Here is a 17,002-nt window from a genome sequence, read left to right as displayed (position 1 = left end):
ATTTATTTTTAATGCTAACTAAAGTAGTGAGTAAATCCTTATTTTTTCTTACAAGGTGTTCCAAAATATTAGACCATTTATTCTCCACTAAGTTTTCAGTTGTATTCAGTTGTATTCAGTTGTATTGTATTAACTAAATGTAACAAAATACATTTAGCTTAAATGGTATAAATTAAGTTTTTACATATATGTGCACTCATAAAATCAGCACTGCAATCAAAGATAAAACTGGTCTCCCAAATTTTTCGTGGCCGTCTGTAATTTCTCCTTCTAAACCTTCCTTCCCACTCTGCCCCAGACAACTGCTTCAATTTTTTTTTCTGTTCCCCAGTTTTTTTCTTATTCTCAGTGAAGCCAGTTACATGTATAACAGGCTGCTTGAGGTTGTTCCACAGCTCACTAATGTCTCTGCATTTATTTTCAGTCTCTTTTATGTTTCATTTTGAAAACTTTCCATTGCAGTGTCTTCACGTTTCCTAATTTTTCTATTGCAAATCAGTCTGTTGTCAATTTTATTCTGTGTATTTTTCATCTCAGTTTGCTTTTCGACTGTAGCCATTTGATTTTCCATATTTCATGTCACATTTAACATAATCAATCTTTACCTTTTTGAGCATTTGGAATCTGTAAGTCATATAATTTGTTTTGATGTCCTTGCTACTAATTAATAAATTTCTGTTGAATAGCTATTATCTTTATTATGGGTCATATTTTTCTGTTTCTTTCCATATCTGGAAAATTTTTATTTGATATCAGGCACTGTGAATTTTACCTTATTGGTTCTGGGTATATTTTAATTTATATAAATATTTTGTAACATTATCTTGGCATGCAGTTAAGTTACATGAAACGGGTTGCCCCTTTCAAGGTTTGCATTTAAGTTTGTTGTTAGAATCATAATCAGGACAGCATTTAGTTTAGAGCTAAACTTAACTTATTAATAAGGCATATCCTTATGTATACTACCTGGGTATTCATGAATTCCAAGGCTTTTCTCATTTTAGCTGATGGAAGGCAAACTGGTGTTGGTTCAGGGTTAGCTTCAAGGATTGTTTCCTCCAGTCTTTTTAGATGGATATTTCTGGGGCATTAGGATATTTCTGATCAGAAATTTTTATCAGTACTCAGATGAAAATTTAAGAGTCATCCCTGTAGTCCTATAGAACTCTATCTTTGAATAGTTCTCTTCTCTCTGGTCTTGTGACTTATCAGTTCAGGCTGCTTCATCCCCTTAGGACTAACAAATTTATTTATTTATTTTTTGTTTTTCAAGTTAAAGAGACTACTAGTCTCCACCAGGATCTTCTTTTTCCTGCTGCCTCTGTGATATTTTCTTAAGACATTGAGTTTGAGCAATCAAAGGGCTCAACCTTTTTTATTTTCCCTTCTTGGGGATCACTGTCCTGCATTACCTAATGTCTGAAAATGGTTTTCTTACATATTTTTCAGTGTTACAGTTGTGTTAGGAACAGAGGATGAATCCGTTTCCTGTTACTATTTCTTACTCAGAAGTGGAAGATCTCTAATTTTTAGTTTCTATATATGTGTGCTTTTGGTTCTGAATCATTGTACCATTTATGTATCACAGCTTAATTTCACATTCTCTTCCCATTATAGATTTATATTTGATAACATAATAGAGCAATTCTCTTTACTTTTATTTTTCCTTAAAATTAGATTCATTAATTCATAACTCTATTTTTATATAAAGTGTAAAATTAGCTTTCCTATGTTCATAAATTTCTGTTGTAATTTTGATTGCATATACATTTAATTTTGAGATTAATTTGAGAAATATAATAATATGAAGTATTCCTATTAGTGAACATGGTTTCTCTTTCCTACTTATTTAAGGTCTTCTTATCTTTCAATAAGAGTAAAAGTAGAATTTTCATTATGAAAGTTTTTTTTTTAGTATTTATTTCCTATTTATATTTTCAATTACTTTGGAAATCTTACATGCATTAAAATTATAATTTCTAATTATTTTGTGTCTAAGGGAACAAGTTGAATTTTTTATTGTAGACCTAATAAAAAATTGCTAAATTTTCTTCCCTTTTTTTTTTCTTAAGCTTTAACTGGCATATAATATTATATTAGTTTTAGGTTTATAACATGATTTGATATTTGTATATATCACAGAATGATAACCACAATAAGTCTAGTTAACATCTGTCATCATAAAAATTTACAAAATAAATTTTTTCTTGTTTTTTTTTTTAAGGATTTAATTTATTTATTTGACAGAGAGAGTGAGAGAGAACAAGTAGGGGGAACAGTAGTAGGAAAATGAAAAGCAGGCTCCCCACTGAGCAGGGAGACTAATGTGGGGCTCAATCCCAGTACCCTAAGATCATGTTGGCCATCTGCATGTCTTCTTTGGAAAAATGTCTATTCAGACTCTCTGCCTATTTTTTAAACAGAATTTTTTGTTTGTTTGTGTTTTTATTTGGCTATTGAGTTGGACGAGTTCTTTATATATTTAGTATATTAACTCATCATCACATATATGATTTGCAAATATTTTCACTCATTGTGCAGTTTGCCTTTTCATTTTGTTAGTGATTTACTTTTCTGTGTAGAAGCTTTTTAGTTTAATGTAGTCCCACTTGCTTATTTTTGCTTTTCTTGGCTTTGCTCTTAGAGTCAAATCCAAAAAAATTATCATCAAGACTGGTGTCAAGGAGCTTACCGTCTATGATATCTTCTTGGTTTTAGGTCTTACATTCAAGTCTTTAATTCATTTTGAATAAATTTTTTTGTATGGGGTAAGAAGGTAGTCTAGTTTCATTCTTTTGCATGTGGCTGTCCCGTTTAACCCATACCATTTACTGAAAAGACTTTCTATTCCCTATTGAATATTCTTGGACCCATTGTCATAAATAAATTGACCATATATGTATAGGTTTATTTCTTGGCTCTCTGTTACATTCCATTGATCTATGTGTCTTTTTTTTTTTAAATATAATACCATATCCTTTGGATTACCATAACTTCATAATATAGTTTAAAATCAGGGAATGTATGCTGGAATAAGTAGAAGAGAAAGCCACCTTGAAGATGTTACCTGAGAGATGCCATCAGACTGCTCAATTAAAATAATTGCCCCACCTGGCTCTGTCACAGGTCATGAAATCCCCTTATACCCACTCCTTTAGCTAAAGTCGTTTAAGGCTCTTTATTAAAATATAGTATTATATGGACAATATAGAATGACAAATCATTTCTGACTGCCACTAGGGCCTTATTTCATGCTTGGTCCACTGAAAGAATCTTAAAAAAAAAAAAAAAAATCTGAAAGTGTGATGCCCTCAGCTTTCTTCTTCTTTCTTTAGATTATTCTACTCTAAGTTTTTGAAGCACCATACAAAATTTAGGTTTATTTGATCTATTTTTGTGTAAATGTCATTGGAATGAAATTTTCTTAGTAGTAATCTAGTCTAACTACTAGCCTAGTAATCTATATAGTCTATATAGACATTCTTAACTGTCTATGAAAATTACATATAAGATTATTACTTTCCATGTATATTCATTTTTTGGTCTTATAGTATATATTATACTAAGAAATGTTGGCACAATTGATATGTTTCTCTAATTTACTAAATTAATTAGATATGGTATAAGTTATCTGGAGTTGAAATACTCTCATACCTCTATAATAAATCTAACCTGATCAATTAAAAAATAAATTGCTAAACTTGAATTTATGGTATCCTATATAGTGTGGCAGTGTAAGACTGCCTACAGACCACCAACTGCCAGTGAGAATTATTGTCTATTCAAGTGCTATATTCTAAATCCACTGCCTCATTTCCAACAAGGCCAGCTTCACACCAGCCACTGTTCTTACTGACCAGTAATTAAACACAATGAGGACCAGTGATAAAACCGAACCAATCTTGAAAATAGGAGACTTTTTCTGGTGGTGCATTTTGGCTCAAAGTCTTCCTGAAAGTCTTGCTAAATCTTAAACTTCCTGGCATATTTGATAATTCCATTCGACCTTCCTTTCCTTTCTCCTTCACTTAGGATAAGAATTGCACTGTGGTGTGCTAGATCTTTAACTTCATCTTTGTTTTTTCTCAGATATTTCCTCTAATGAAATTCATATATATATATATATATATATATATACATATATACATATGTATATATATATATAATTTCATCTTGATGTCTGCTTCTTGAAAGACCTAGATTAACAACTGCCACAGCTACCGGGATAGTCTGAGAAAACAGGCTACAAGATTGGGATTTGGGAATGACTCATTCACTGCTCGAAGGGCAAGATGACATTTTGGTTGAGAGGTAAGGCATGTATATTACCTAGAAAACTGTGGTGGCTCAATTGTTGAAATTTTTATCAACAGTAACTTGGGGAAATTACCCCAATGAAAAGAATGCAATGAGAGGTATAAAGTAGAAAGGTGAAAAGCATGGAAGTAGCAATGCTTACAAAGATAGTGAAGTTGGCTAGTTACCTCTACATTGTATTGAAGAGAATAATGACAGATTGAGAGTTTTTAACCAGCAGTTAATGTAAGAGTCACAAAGAGCATTATCTCCTGTAGTGAACAGGCTGAGACAGATGAGCAGCAGACTGAAGACCTAATTGTTAGGGCTACAAAGCTCAGCAAAAGGGATCTGTTTTATAAAGAGTGAGGGAAATCTGATATCTTGAAATATGTGGATATACAAGTTTCTGTGTCCCTAAGGATGTTGACTTTGCAATTTTCCTGGACCCTGAAGGCTTATAGAAATAGTCCACACTTCCTTAGTATGACTTAGCACTTCACTGTACTAGAAGAAGCTGCAATAGTCTCCCTTCCACAGGTGAAAGGTAGTTGTCTCAGAAGCTGCTCTTGCCTGCTCTCATGGTGGCCAGGCAAAAAGTAGAATTAAATCCCAACATAATTTGGTTGAGGATGTGCTGGGCATGATAAGGGAGCATAAAGACTATTCTTTAAGAATTGAAAGTTTTAGGAGGAGTCAAGATGGCGGAGAAGTAGCAAGCTGAGACTGCTTCAGCTAGCCGGAGATCAGCTAGATAGCTTATCTAAAGATTGCAAACACCTGAAAATCCATCGGCAGATCGAAGAGAAGAAGAACAGCAATTCTGGAAACAGAAAAACAACCACTTTCTGAAAGGTAGGACCGGCGGAGAAGTGAATCCAAAGCGACGGGAAGATAGACCCCGGGGGGAGGGGCCGGCTCCCGGCAAGCGGCGGAGCAACCGCGCACAAAATCAGGACTTTTAAAAGTCTGTTCCGCTGAGGGACATCAGTCCAGAGGCTAAACCGGGGCGAAGCCCACGCGGGGTCAGCGTGGCCTCAGGTCCCGCAGGGTCACAGAAGGATCGGGGGTGTCTGAGTGTCGCAGAGCTTGCGGGTATTGGAACGGGAAAGCCGGCTACAGAGACAGAGCCGACAGTAAGCTCACAGCTCGGTGTTACCTTGAACCGATCGCAGGCTCGGTGAGCTCGGAGCGCGGCCGGAGGTCAGGCAGACGGGAGTAACTGGGCGCTGTTCTCTGAGGGCGCACTGAGGAGTGGGGCCCCGGGCTCTCGGCTCCTCCGGGCCGGAGACCAGGAGGCCGCCATTTGTGTTCCCGTCCTCCGGAACTCTACGGAAAGCGCTCAGGGAACAAAAGCTCCTGAAAGCAAACCCGAGCGGATTACTCACCCCGGCCCCGGGTAAGGGAGGTGCAATTCCGCCTGGGGCAAAGACACTTGAGAATCACTACAACAGGCCCCTCCCCCAGAAGATCAACAAGAAATCCAGCCGAGACCAAGTTCACCTACCAAGGAGTGCGGTTTCAATACCAAGGAGAGCAGCAGAATTCCAGAGGAGGAGAAAGCCAAGCACGGAACTCATGGCTTTTTTCCTGTGTTTTTTTTTTTAGTCTTGCAGTTAATTTAATTTTTTCTTTTTCATTTTTTTTTCTTTTTTTCTTTTTCTTCTCGCCTTCGGGTAAAACTTTTTTTAACTGTTACCTTTTTCTTTTTTAACGATTTTTTACTAGTTTATCTAATATATATATTTTTTTCTTTTTTACATTTTTCTCAGGTGTTTTCTTTTTTTTTTTTTTTTTTTAATTTTTTTTCTTTTCTTTTTTTTTCTTTCTTCCTTTTTGAACCTCTTTTTATCCCCTTTCTCCCCACTCACGATTTTGGATCTCTTCTAATTTAGTTAAAGCATATTTTCCTGGGGTTGTTGCCACCCTTTTAGTATTTTACTTGCCCCTTCATTTACTCTTATCTGGCCAAAATGACAAGACGTAAAAATTCAACGCAAAAAAAAGAACAAGAGGCAGTACCAAAGGCTAGGGACCTAATCAATACAGACATCGGTAATATGTCAGATCTAGAGTTCAGAATGACAATTCTCAAGGTTCTAGCCGGGCTCGAAAAAGGCATGGAAGATATTAGAGAAACCCTCTCGAGAGATATAAAAGCCCTTTCTGGAGAAATAAAAGAACTAAAATCTAACCAAGTTGAAATCAAAAAAGCTATTAATGAGGTGCAATCAAAAATGGAGGCTCTCACTGCTAGGATAAATGAGGCAGAAGAAAGAATTAGTGATATAGAAGACCAAATGACAGAGAATAAAGAAGCTGAGCAAAAGAGGGACAAACAGCTACTGGACCACGAGGGGAGAATTCGAGAATTAAGTGACACCATAAGACGAAACAACATTAGAATAATTGGGATTCCAGAAGAAGAAGAGAGAGAGAGGGGAGCAGAAGGTATACTGGAGAGAATTATTGGGGAGAATTTCCCCAATATGGCAAAGGGAACGAGCATCAAAATTCAGGAGGTTCAGAGAACGCCCCTCAAAATCAATAAGAATAGGCCCACACCCCGTCACCTAATAGTAAAATTTACAAGTCTCAGTGACAAAGAGAAAATCCTGAAAGCAGCCCGGGAAAAGAAGTCGGTAACATACAATGGTAAAAATATTAGATTGGCAGCTGACTTATCCACAGAGACCTGGCAGGCCAGAAAGAGCTGGCATGATATTTTTAGAGCACTAAACGAGAAAAACATGCAGCCCAGAATACTATATCCAGCTAGGCTATCATTGAAAATAGAAGGAGAGATTAAAAGCTTCCAGGACAAACAGCAACTGAAAGAATTTGCAAATACCAAACCAGCTCTACAGGAAATATTGAAAGGGGTCCTCTAAGCAAAGAGAGAGCCTACAAGTGGTAGATCAGAAAGGAACAGAGACCATATACAATAACAGTCACCTTACAGGCAATACAATGGCACTAAATTCATATCTCTCAATAGTTACCCTGAATGTTAATGGGCTAAATGCCCCTGTCAAAAGACACAGGGTATCAGAATGGATAAAAAAACAAAACCCATCTATATGTTGCCTCCAAGAAACTCATTTTAAGCCCGAAGACACCTCCAGATTTAAAGTGAGGGGGTGGAAAAGAATTTACCATGCTAATGGACATCAGAAGAAAGCAGGAGTGGCAATCCTTATATCAGATCAATTAGATTTTAAGCCAAAGACTATAATAAGAGATGAGGAAGGACACTATATCATACTCAAAGGGTCTGTCCAACAAGAAGATTTAACAATTTTAAATATCTATGCCCCCAACGTGGGAGCAGCCAACTATATAAACCAATTAATAACAAAATCAAAGAAACTCATCAACAACAATACAATAATAGTAGGGGACTTTAACACTCCCCTCACTGAAATGGACAGGTCATCCAAGCAAAAGATCAGCAAGGAAATAAAGGCCTTAAACGACACACTGGACCAGATGGACATCACAGATATATTCAGAACATTTCATCCCAAAGCAACAGAATACACATTCTTCTCTAGTGCACATGGAACATTCTCCAGAATAGATCACATCCTCGGTCCTAAATCAGGACTCAACCGGTATCAAAAGATTGGGATCATTCCCTGCATATTTTCAGACCACAATGCTCTAAAGCTAGAACTCAACCACAAAAGGAAGTTTGGAAAGAACCCCAATACATGGAGACTAAACAGTATCCTTCTAAAGAATGAATGGGTCAACCGGGAAATTAAAGAAGAATTGAAAAAAATCATGGAAACAAATGATAATGAAAATACAACGGTTCAAAATCTGTGGGACACAATAAAGGCAGTCCTGAGAGGAAAATATATAGCGGTACAAGCCTTTCTCAAGAAACAAGAAAGGTCTCAGGTACACAACCTAACCCTACACCTAAAGGAGCTGGAGAAAGAACAAGAAAGAAACCCTAAGCCCAGCAGGAGAAGAGAAATCATAAAGATCAGAGCAGAAATCAATGAAATAGAAACCAAAAAAACAATAGAACAAATCAACAAAACTAGGAGCTGGTTCTTTGAAAGAATGAATAAAATTGATAAACCCCTGGCCCGACTTATCAAAAAGAAAAGAGAAAGGACCCAAATAAATAAAATCATGAATGAAAGAGGAGAGATCACAACTAACACCAAAGAAATACAAACTATTATAAGAACATACTATGAGCAACTCTACGGCAATAAATTTGACAATCTGGAAGAAATGGATGCATTCCTAGAAACATATAAACTACCACAACTGAACCAGGAAGAAATAGAAAGCCTGAACAGACCCATAACCAGTAAGGAGATTGAAACAGTCATTAAAAATCTCCAAACAAACAAAAGCCCAGGGCCAGATGGCTTCCCGGGGGAATTCTACCAAACATTTAAAGAAGAACTAATTCCTATTCTTTTGAAACTGTTCCAAAAAATAGAAATGGAAGGAAAACTTCCAAACTCATTTTATGAGGCCAGCATCACCTTGATCCCAAAACCAGACAAGGATCCCACCAAAAAAGAGAGCTATAGACCGATATCCTTGATGAACACAGATGCGAAAATACTCAACAAAATACTAGCCAATAGGATTCAACAGTACATTAAAAAGATTATTCACCACGACCAAGTGGGATTTATTCCAGGGCTGCAAGGTTGGTTCAACATCCGCAGATCAGTCAATGTGATACAACACATCAATAAAAGAAAGAACAAGAACCATATGATACTTTCAATAGATGCTGAAAAAGCATTTGACAAAGTACAGCATCCCTTCCTGATCAAAACTCTTCAAAGTGTAGGGATAGAGGGCACATACCTCAATATCATCAAAGCCATCTATGAAAAACCCACCGCAAATATCATTCTCAATGGAGAAAAACTGAAAGCTTTTCCACTAAGGTCAGGAACACGGCAAGGATGTCCATTATCACCACTGCTATTCAATATAGTACTAGAGGTCCTAGCCTCAGCAATCAGACAACAAAAGGAAATTAAAGGCATCCAAATTGGCAAAGAAGAAGTCAAATTATCACTCTTCGCAGATGATATGATACTATATGTGGAAAACCCAAAAGACTCCACTCCAAAACTGCTAGAACTTATACAGGAATTCAGTAAAGTGTCAGGATATAAAATCAATGCACAGAAATCAGTTGCATTTCTCTACACCAACAGCAAGACAGAAGAAAGAGATATTAAGGAGTCAATCCCATTTACAATTGCATCCAAAACCATAAGATACCTAGGAATAAACCTAACCAAAGAGACACAGAATCTATACTCAGAAAACTATAAAGTACTCATGAAAGAAATTGAGGAAGACACAAAGAAATGGAAAAATGTTCCATGCTCCTGGATTGGAAGAATAAATATTGTGAAAATGTCTATGCTACCTAAAGCAATCTACACATTTAATGCAATTCCTATCAAAGTACCATCCATCTTTTTCAAAGAAATGGAACAAATAATGTTAAAATTTATATGGAACCAGAAAAGACCTCGAATAGCCAAAGGGATATTGAAAAAGAAAGCCAACGTTGGTGGCATCACAATTCCGGACTTCAAGCTCTATTACAAAGCTGTCATCATCAAGACAGCATGGTACTGGCACAAAAACAGACACATAGATCAATGGAACAGAATAGAGAGCCCAGAAATAGACCCTCAAATCTATGGTCAACTCATCTTCGACAAAGCAGGAAAGAATGTCCAATGGAAAAAAGACAGCCTCTTCAATAAATGGTGTTGGGAAAATTGGACAGCCACATGCAGAAAAATGAAATTGGACCATTTCCTTACACCACACACAAAAATAGACTCAAAATGGATGAAGGACCTCAATGTGCGAAAGGAATCCATCAAAATCCTTGAGGAGAACACAGGCAGCAACCTCTTCGACCTCTGCCGCAGCAACATCTTCCTAGGAACAACGCAAAAGGCAAGGGAAGCAAGGGAAAAAATGAACTATTGGGATTTCATCAAGATCAAAAGCTTTTGCACAGCAAAGGAAACAGTTAACAAAATCAAAAGACAACTGACAGAATGGGAGAAGATATTTGCAAACGACATATCAGATAAAGGACTAGTGTCCAGAATCTATAAAGAACTTAGCAAACTCAACACCCAAAGAACAAATAATCCAATCAAGAAATGGGCAGAGGACATGAACAGACATTTCTGCAAAGAAGACATCCAGATGGCCAACAGACACATGAAAAAGTGTTCCATATCACTCGGCATCAGGGAAATACAAATCAAAACCACAATGAGATATCACCTCACACCAGTCAGAATGGCTAAAATCAACAAGTCAGGAAATGACAGATGCTGGCGAGGATGTGGAGAAAGGGGAACCCTCCTACACTGTTGGTGGGAATGCAAGCTGGTGCAGCCACTCTGGAAAACAGCATGGAGGTTCCTCAGAATGTTGAAAATAGAACTGCCCTATGACCCAGCAATTGCACTATTGGGTATTTACCCTAAAGATACAAATGTAGTGATCCAAAGGGGCACATGCACCCGAATGTTTATAGCAGCAATGTCCACAATAGCCAAACTATGGAAAGAACCTAGATGTCCATCCACAGATGAATGGATCAAGAAGATGTGGTATATATACACAATGGAATACTATGCAGCCATCAAAAGAAATGAAATCTTGCCATTTGCGACAACATGGATGGAACTAGAGCGTATCATGCTTAGCGAAATAAGTCAAGCAGAGAAAGACAACTATCATATGATCTCCCTGATATGAGGAAGTGGTGATGCAACATGGAGGCTTAAGTGGGTAGGAGAAGAATAAATGAAACAAGATGGGATTGGGAGGGAGACAAACCATAAGTGACTCTTAATCTCACAAAACAAACTGAGGGTTGCTGGGGGGAGGGGGTTTGGGAGAAGGGGGTGGGATTATGGACATTGGGGAGGGTATGTGCTTTGGTGAGTGCTGTGAAGTGTGTAAACCTGGTGATTCACAGACCTGTACCCCTGGGGATAAAAATATATGTTTATTAAAAAAAAAAAGAAAGGAAAAAAAAAAAAAAAGAATTGAAAGTTTTAGCTGGAATATATTGGCAGCAATGAAAGGTAAACTTACTTTTAGGGCTAGAATTTTGAGACTACTTGGCCAAGAGGATTAGAATATAAAATTTTTTGTAGATGGGCTGTTTAGGAGATGATTATCTACTGAGGGTAAAGCCTTCAAGAATGGGCTCAGCCCTTATAAAAGAGAGCTTAGAGAACTCCCTCATTACTTCCGCCATGTAAGGAACACAGTAAGAAGTCAGTTGTTTATGAACCAGGGTTTGAACTCTCCATGGACACTACATCCAGATTATGGTGCCATAATCTTGGACTTTCCAGTCTTCTGAACTGTGTGAACTGTCACTCATACACCACTCTGTCTGTGGTGTTCTGTTACAGCAGCCCCAACTGACTAAGCAGATACTATGCAAATGGTAAGTACTATAACTTAGATGAGATTCCCTGGGGGGGAAAATTGCTCATTTTCCTGCACCATCAAATTTTTGTATACTCATTATTTTTTTTTAATTTTATTTATTTATTTGTGTGTGTGTGAGAGAGAGAGAGCACATGAGCAGTAGTCAGAGAGGGAGAAGCAGGCTCCCTACTGAGTAAGGAGCCCAATGCAGGGGTCAATCCTAGGACCCCGGGATCATGATCTGAGCCTAAGGCAGATGCTTAGGCAACTGAGCCACCCTGGTACCCCTGTATACTCGTTACTTTATATAATTATATCTATTTGAAAACAAGATAGATATAGAGTACATGCAGTATTTTTAAGGATTTCAAAGTAAACTTTAAGACTCCGAAGAAATATGCTTTTGATAGACCAGTTCAGCCTGATAAAGCATAAACACACACAAACACAGATAATCTTACATATAATCCTTCTGCAAATTTTGCATGTGCACACATGCTTACACATACACATAGCCCTATTAGTTTCTTGCTCTATCAGAGAAATTAGTTGAAAAAGTTCGTAAAACTCTGCCTTAAAATATATATTGAAATAATGACCCTCTCTTTGAGCCTAGAGGGTAAAGGCACACTACCAGATGTTGACCTAATCTCATTAAAGATAACATTTGTCCAATGAAGGAAGGCTGAGAATTTTTTACTGTAGGATTCCAAGTTGAACCTATATCAAATTTCCTAAAAACTAGATTACTGGGGCACCTGGGTGGCTCAGTGGGTTAAAGCCTCTGCCTTCTGCTCAGGTCATGATCACAGGGTCCTGGGATCGAGCCCTGCATTGCGCTCTCTGCTCGGTAGGGAGCCTGCTTACCCCTCTTTCTCTCTGCCTGCCTCTCTGCCTACTTGTGATCTGTGTCTGTCAAATAAATAAATAAAATCTTAAAAAAAACAAAAACAGATTACCTTGTTTTATGTTATTCCCTCTTACTCATTTTAACATCTACCCCTTACTCAAGTTTTGAATAGATGTCCAGCCTGTATCAGCTAAGACCATGTACCTACATATGGGCTAAAACCTTAAAGGAAAAGCAATGTGTCCAGCTCTAAGGAGGTGTGATGATAACTATAATTAGACAGAGATACTCCAGTGATATCTTGTTAACCAATGCTCTACCTGTGTCTCTTTTTTATATAAAGATTTTCACTACATGTTTAGTAAGTAGGGAATATGAGAGAAAGGCTACATGCATAGACTTAAAGCAATCACTCCCCCAGTATGAGAAAACTGAGACATAGATAGTAACCTCCCTAAGATCATCCAGATAATTAACAGCCAAGCTCTGATTCCAACCTGAGTCAGTTCAAACTCCCTATAACATGACATGACATCATAAGCTCTTTTTATGTTTACTGAAATATGTCATTCATCACCCAGACATTGGTTCCAGTCATATCCATGCAGGTAGCCCAAGTAAATCTCATCCTAGAGATAATCTGATAAATGCCTTCAGCTATTGAAAAATTACTATCAAGATTATTTATTTCACATCTTTATTTACCCAGGCTAAATGTTTTGTGTTTCTTCAGGCATTTTGCATATATTTTTTCTAGACTTTCACTTTAAATGCAGTTTGTTAAGCATTAATTTCTGTTAAAGTATGATACCCTGAAAGTACTCAGTAGATTCCAGTGTGACATGATAAATACAAAAGACTATTTATTGTAAGGATTCATGTAAGTACTCTATACTTGGTATAATGACATGTCTTGATGTACTCAACACAGTTTTAGTTTATGCCTGTTATTTCAGAATAACAGAGCACCTCTCTTTCATTCCCTTCCTTTTTTTCCCTTTCACTATGAAAAGAAACTGGTTTGGAAGACATACTATATGGTTATTCCATCTGTGTTCACATTTGCCTGGTTTTGTGTGAGTCATCCTATGTCATTCCTATTCTCATAAATGGGGATATCTTCTTCCTCATAAAAACCTTTGTAAGCCTCCTTCCACCTCATTTTTTCTATATTTCTGTTTGTATCTTTTTCCTTCTTGCTGCTTAATTTCTCATTCACATAGCCCGTTTCTTGGTATATCATCCTTCCTAAAACCCTATTTTATGTTCTCCCCAAAGAGTTCCTATGTCACTCTCAAGTCAACAAGTTGATAAAACATTATTTGAGAGCATTTTAATATGTTCCAAGCTAAGGCTTTTGAATACTCTCATTATCCAAAATTAATATTTTGCATTTCTGCAGCCCTTCCAGAGAATCTCATATTGGGTTTTAAATAAGCACTGTTAATTGTGAGATGCTAGCATTTGAACAATTGCCCGTTAATGGAAAAAGATTTGATTTTGTTTCTGATTAGCATCCCATATCTTACATCCTTTGTATATTCCTTACCAGTGAGTCCTGTCTTGAAGTGTCCATGCCATGTTAAATGTTTAGATGTTCCCCTATAATACAGTACATCTCCTATAAGGCTAATATCCTAACACATCATATAAGAAACAAAAGAGTATAGGTACTTGGGCTAAGCAAGATTGCTCAGGAACTAATGAATAAATAATGATATTTCATGAATAATTCAAGATGAACATCGGATGCCTCAAACAATCTTTATCTGCAAAACAATAAAGTCTTTTAATGTGACCATGTGACAAACAGTACAAATAGGAATGGGGTTAATTGTATCCTTGGCAGCATGTGTTACATTCCCACATTCTGCCTCTGTATGAGGATTTAATTCACAGGTGAGGCCATAGAATAATGGGAAGTTAGCAGGTTTCTTAGAAAAGTGTATAAAATTCAATTCATATCATAGAGAAAGTATTCTGACTTTACGTTTGCCATCATCAAAGCAAACATTTCCATACCAAGAAGAATCAATAGCTAGCTAATAAAGGAAATGTGGGGTAACAAAATGTCACAGCTCTGCCACTTACTGAGATTTGGGCCAATCACTTGACCTGTTTGGTCTGAAGTTATTCAACTGAAAATCGGTAACTACACTGACCTTTAACTAACCTTAAAGTATCTGCCACCTAGAAGGTACTATAGATTATTACAGTATTGTTTCTGAGGGTAAAGAGAATTTGTCTGTTGGTTTCTTTAAAGTATCAAATAGCACGCCAGTTTCAAGAAATGGTTGTAGAGTATATAGGAATTTTAAAACAATGAAACTAACAAACAGGCCAAATGCAACAAAATAGTAAAAGTCATCAGGACACATCTAGGACTACATGAGAAATCAACTGGTCTCACTCAGTTTAGGTGTCCTTACTCAAACCTCCTATCCCATCCTCTATACTTGTATAATTTTTGAATTACCTGAGCTGCAACATGTACGAACTATGTGACTTTACATCCCTAAGTCTAAGGGTCTCTATCTATGAGTTTAAAAAATGCTGTCATCATAGGGTTTTGTAAAGATTAAGTGAGGTAATACATGCAAACATCTTAACTATAAATGTTAACTATTATAATAGTTATACACACAGGTAAACACACATATCACCTACCCATATAAATTACCATAGACAAATATAACTCGTAATGACAATTATTTTCTACTATAGTAAACTGAAAAAATAGTACTGCAATAGCAAAGTGCATTTTTTTTAATTAATACTAATTACATTAGTAAGGAAAATTTAAGTAATTTTCAGTCCTTGTGAAGTTGCTATGAAATTGGGGTTTTACTTTCATTTTCATTTGCTTCACTGATGAATGATACATAACATTTTAAAAATAATTTTGTTATTTGTCATTATTCATGTAAATTTTTACACATTGTAATCTAATAAGTCCATTTCTATAAATATAACCAAGGGAAAAACCAGAGAAGGTACTAAAAGCTAAGGACATTCTATCCACAGCAAAATTCTTGGCAATGGTAAAATAAACAGTGTTAATATTCATGTGGAGCATAATACAAAACTTAAATGATAGTATTAAAAATGAAGACACAAAGTGAGAAACTGGAAATCGAAAGTATTACTGTGTTATCTCTCCCACTGTAGGAAGAGTCATGTGAAAAAATACTGACATTCAAATAATAAAAATGCACTACTTTTGTTTTCTAAACAAAATTATGAAGGTTTTCTCATTATTTTATTTTCCAAAGATTTTTGTGATGTTGTTACATAGTTTTAAATAATGAAATCAGTTTTGGATTATTTTACAGGAAAGATAATTTAAAACATTAGCAAAATAATAATAATTTATGTTCTGAAACAATTATGTTTTTAAACACTTACCATATGCCAAGCTCTGAATTTTCCAGTGCTGAAAGGAGGATCCATGGCTTATTGAATTTGAAGTGGTGTGGAAGTGATCTTTTAGCTGAACTGTCAGCCAGAATTTGTAAGTGCTTTCATATTCATTTATCTTCCTCAGAATCCAGGTAGCAAACTCATGGAAATGAGACTAACCCATGAAGATTACAAATCAGATCTTATTAGTGAAATTTATCTAAACTAGGTTCACACACAAACACATGCACACATAAAACCAGAAATAAAACATTTATCAAAATAGTCACATAAAAATTCTAGTCCATTTATTACATTGTTAGTAGTAAGACCACCTTTGGGGGTGATACAATCACAGTTCAGTCCCAAGTCCATGGACATCCCATTGTTGGTTGCTCCAAGGAATCAGGTTCTCTTAACACTTCCTGAAATTTTAGGAGTGCTAGACTAATGCTGTTTCTTCTAGGCCCTCAAGACGTGTTATCTCTTATTATTTTCTATTACATATCTTCTTTCATAGTTCAGGGGAAAAAAAAAAACTTATTGGGTTGTTTGTTTTTATGATGACCTTTTAGAGTTATTCAGAATGGTTATGTCCTCTATAAAGTGCTTGAATAATTTTTCCCTAACTTAAACTTAACAAATGGCTGAGAACTTTGAGTCTCCTATTCAATCCATGCTTGATAATACACGCACTAATTACTCATGACTCACTAAAGCTTCAGCAGGCAGTAGAAGATGTGTAGTTAAACATAACTAGTCATTAAGAGCTGCTTTGAGGTAGCAAGAAACATAATGCAAAGGATGGGTGAGTGAACTACTTCTGGGATTTTGACTGTTACCAATAATACACATTTTTTCCGACTTTCCCTTTTGCTTCACATACTTGAAAACTGAAGTCTAGATTTTCAAGCAAATAAGAATTAGGAAAAGAAAGTGAGAAATAATTAGGAGGTACATATACATGTGTACATTTATGTTTTA

General features: G+C 36.3%; 1 long non-coding RNA gene across 1 annotated transcript in view; it reads right to left on the bottom strand.

The window, feature by feature from the left end:
- LOC309843589 overlaps window positions 1-16,140 on the bottom strand; it is a 79,511-nt gene extending 63,371 nt beyond the window's left edge. The window contains exon 1 of the long non-coding RNA XR_014300234.1: window positions 16,025-16,140. This is a non-coding gene — a long non-coding RNA (uncharacterized lncRNA). The remainder of the gene's footprint in view (window positions 1-16,024) is intronic.
- Window positions 16,141-17,002: the final 862 nt, after the last annotated feature.

This window comes from Mustela nivalis, assembly GCF_964662115.1.
Source record: "Mustela nivalis genome assembly, chromosome: 11".
In the NCBI taxonomy this organism is placed as follows: domain Eukaryota; kingdom Metazoa; phylum Chordata; class Mammalia; order Carnivora; family Mustelidae; genus Mustela; species Mustela nivalis.
The sequence above is the reverse complement of the archived record's forward strand: the minus strand, read 5'-3'. Positions and strand labels throughout refer to the sequence as shown.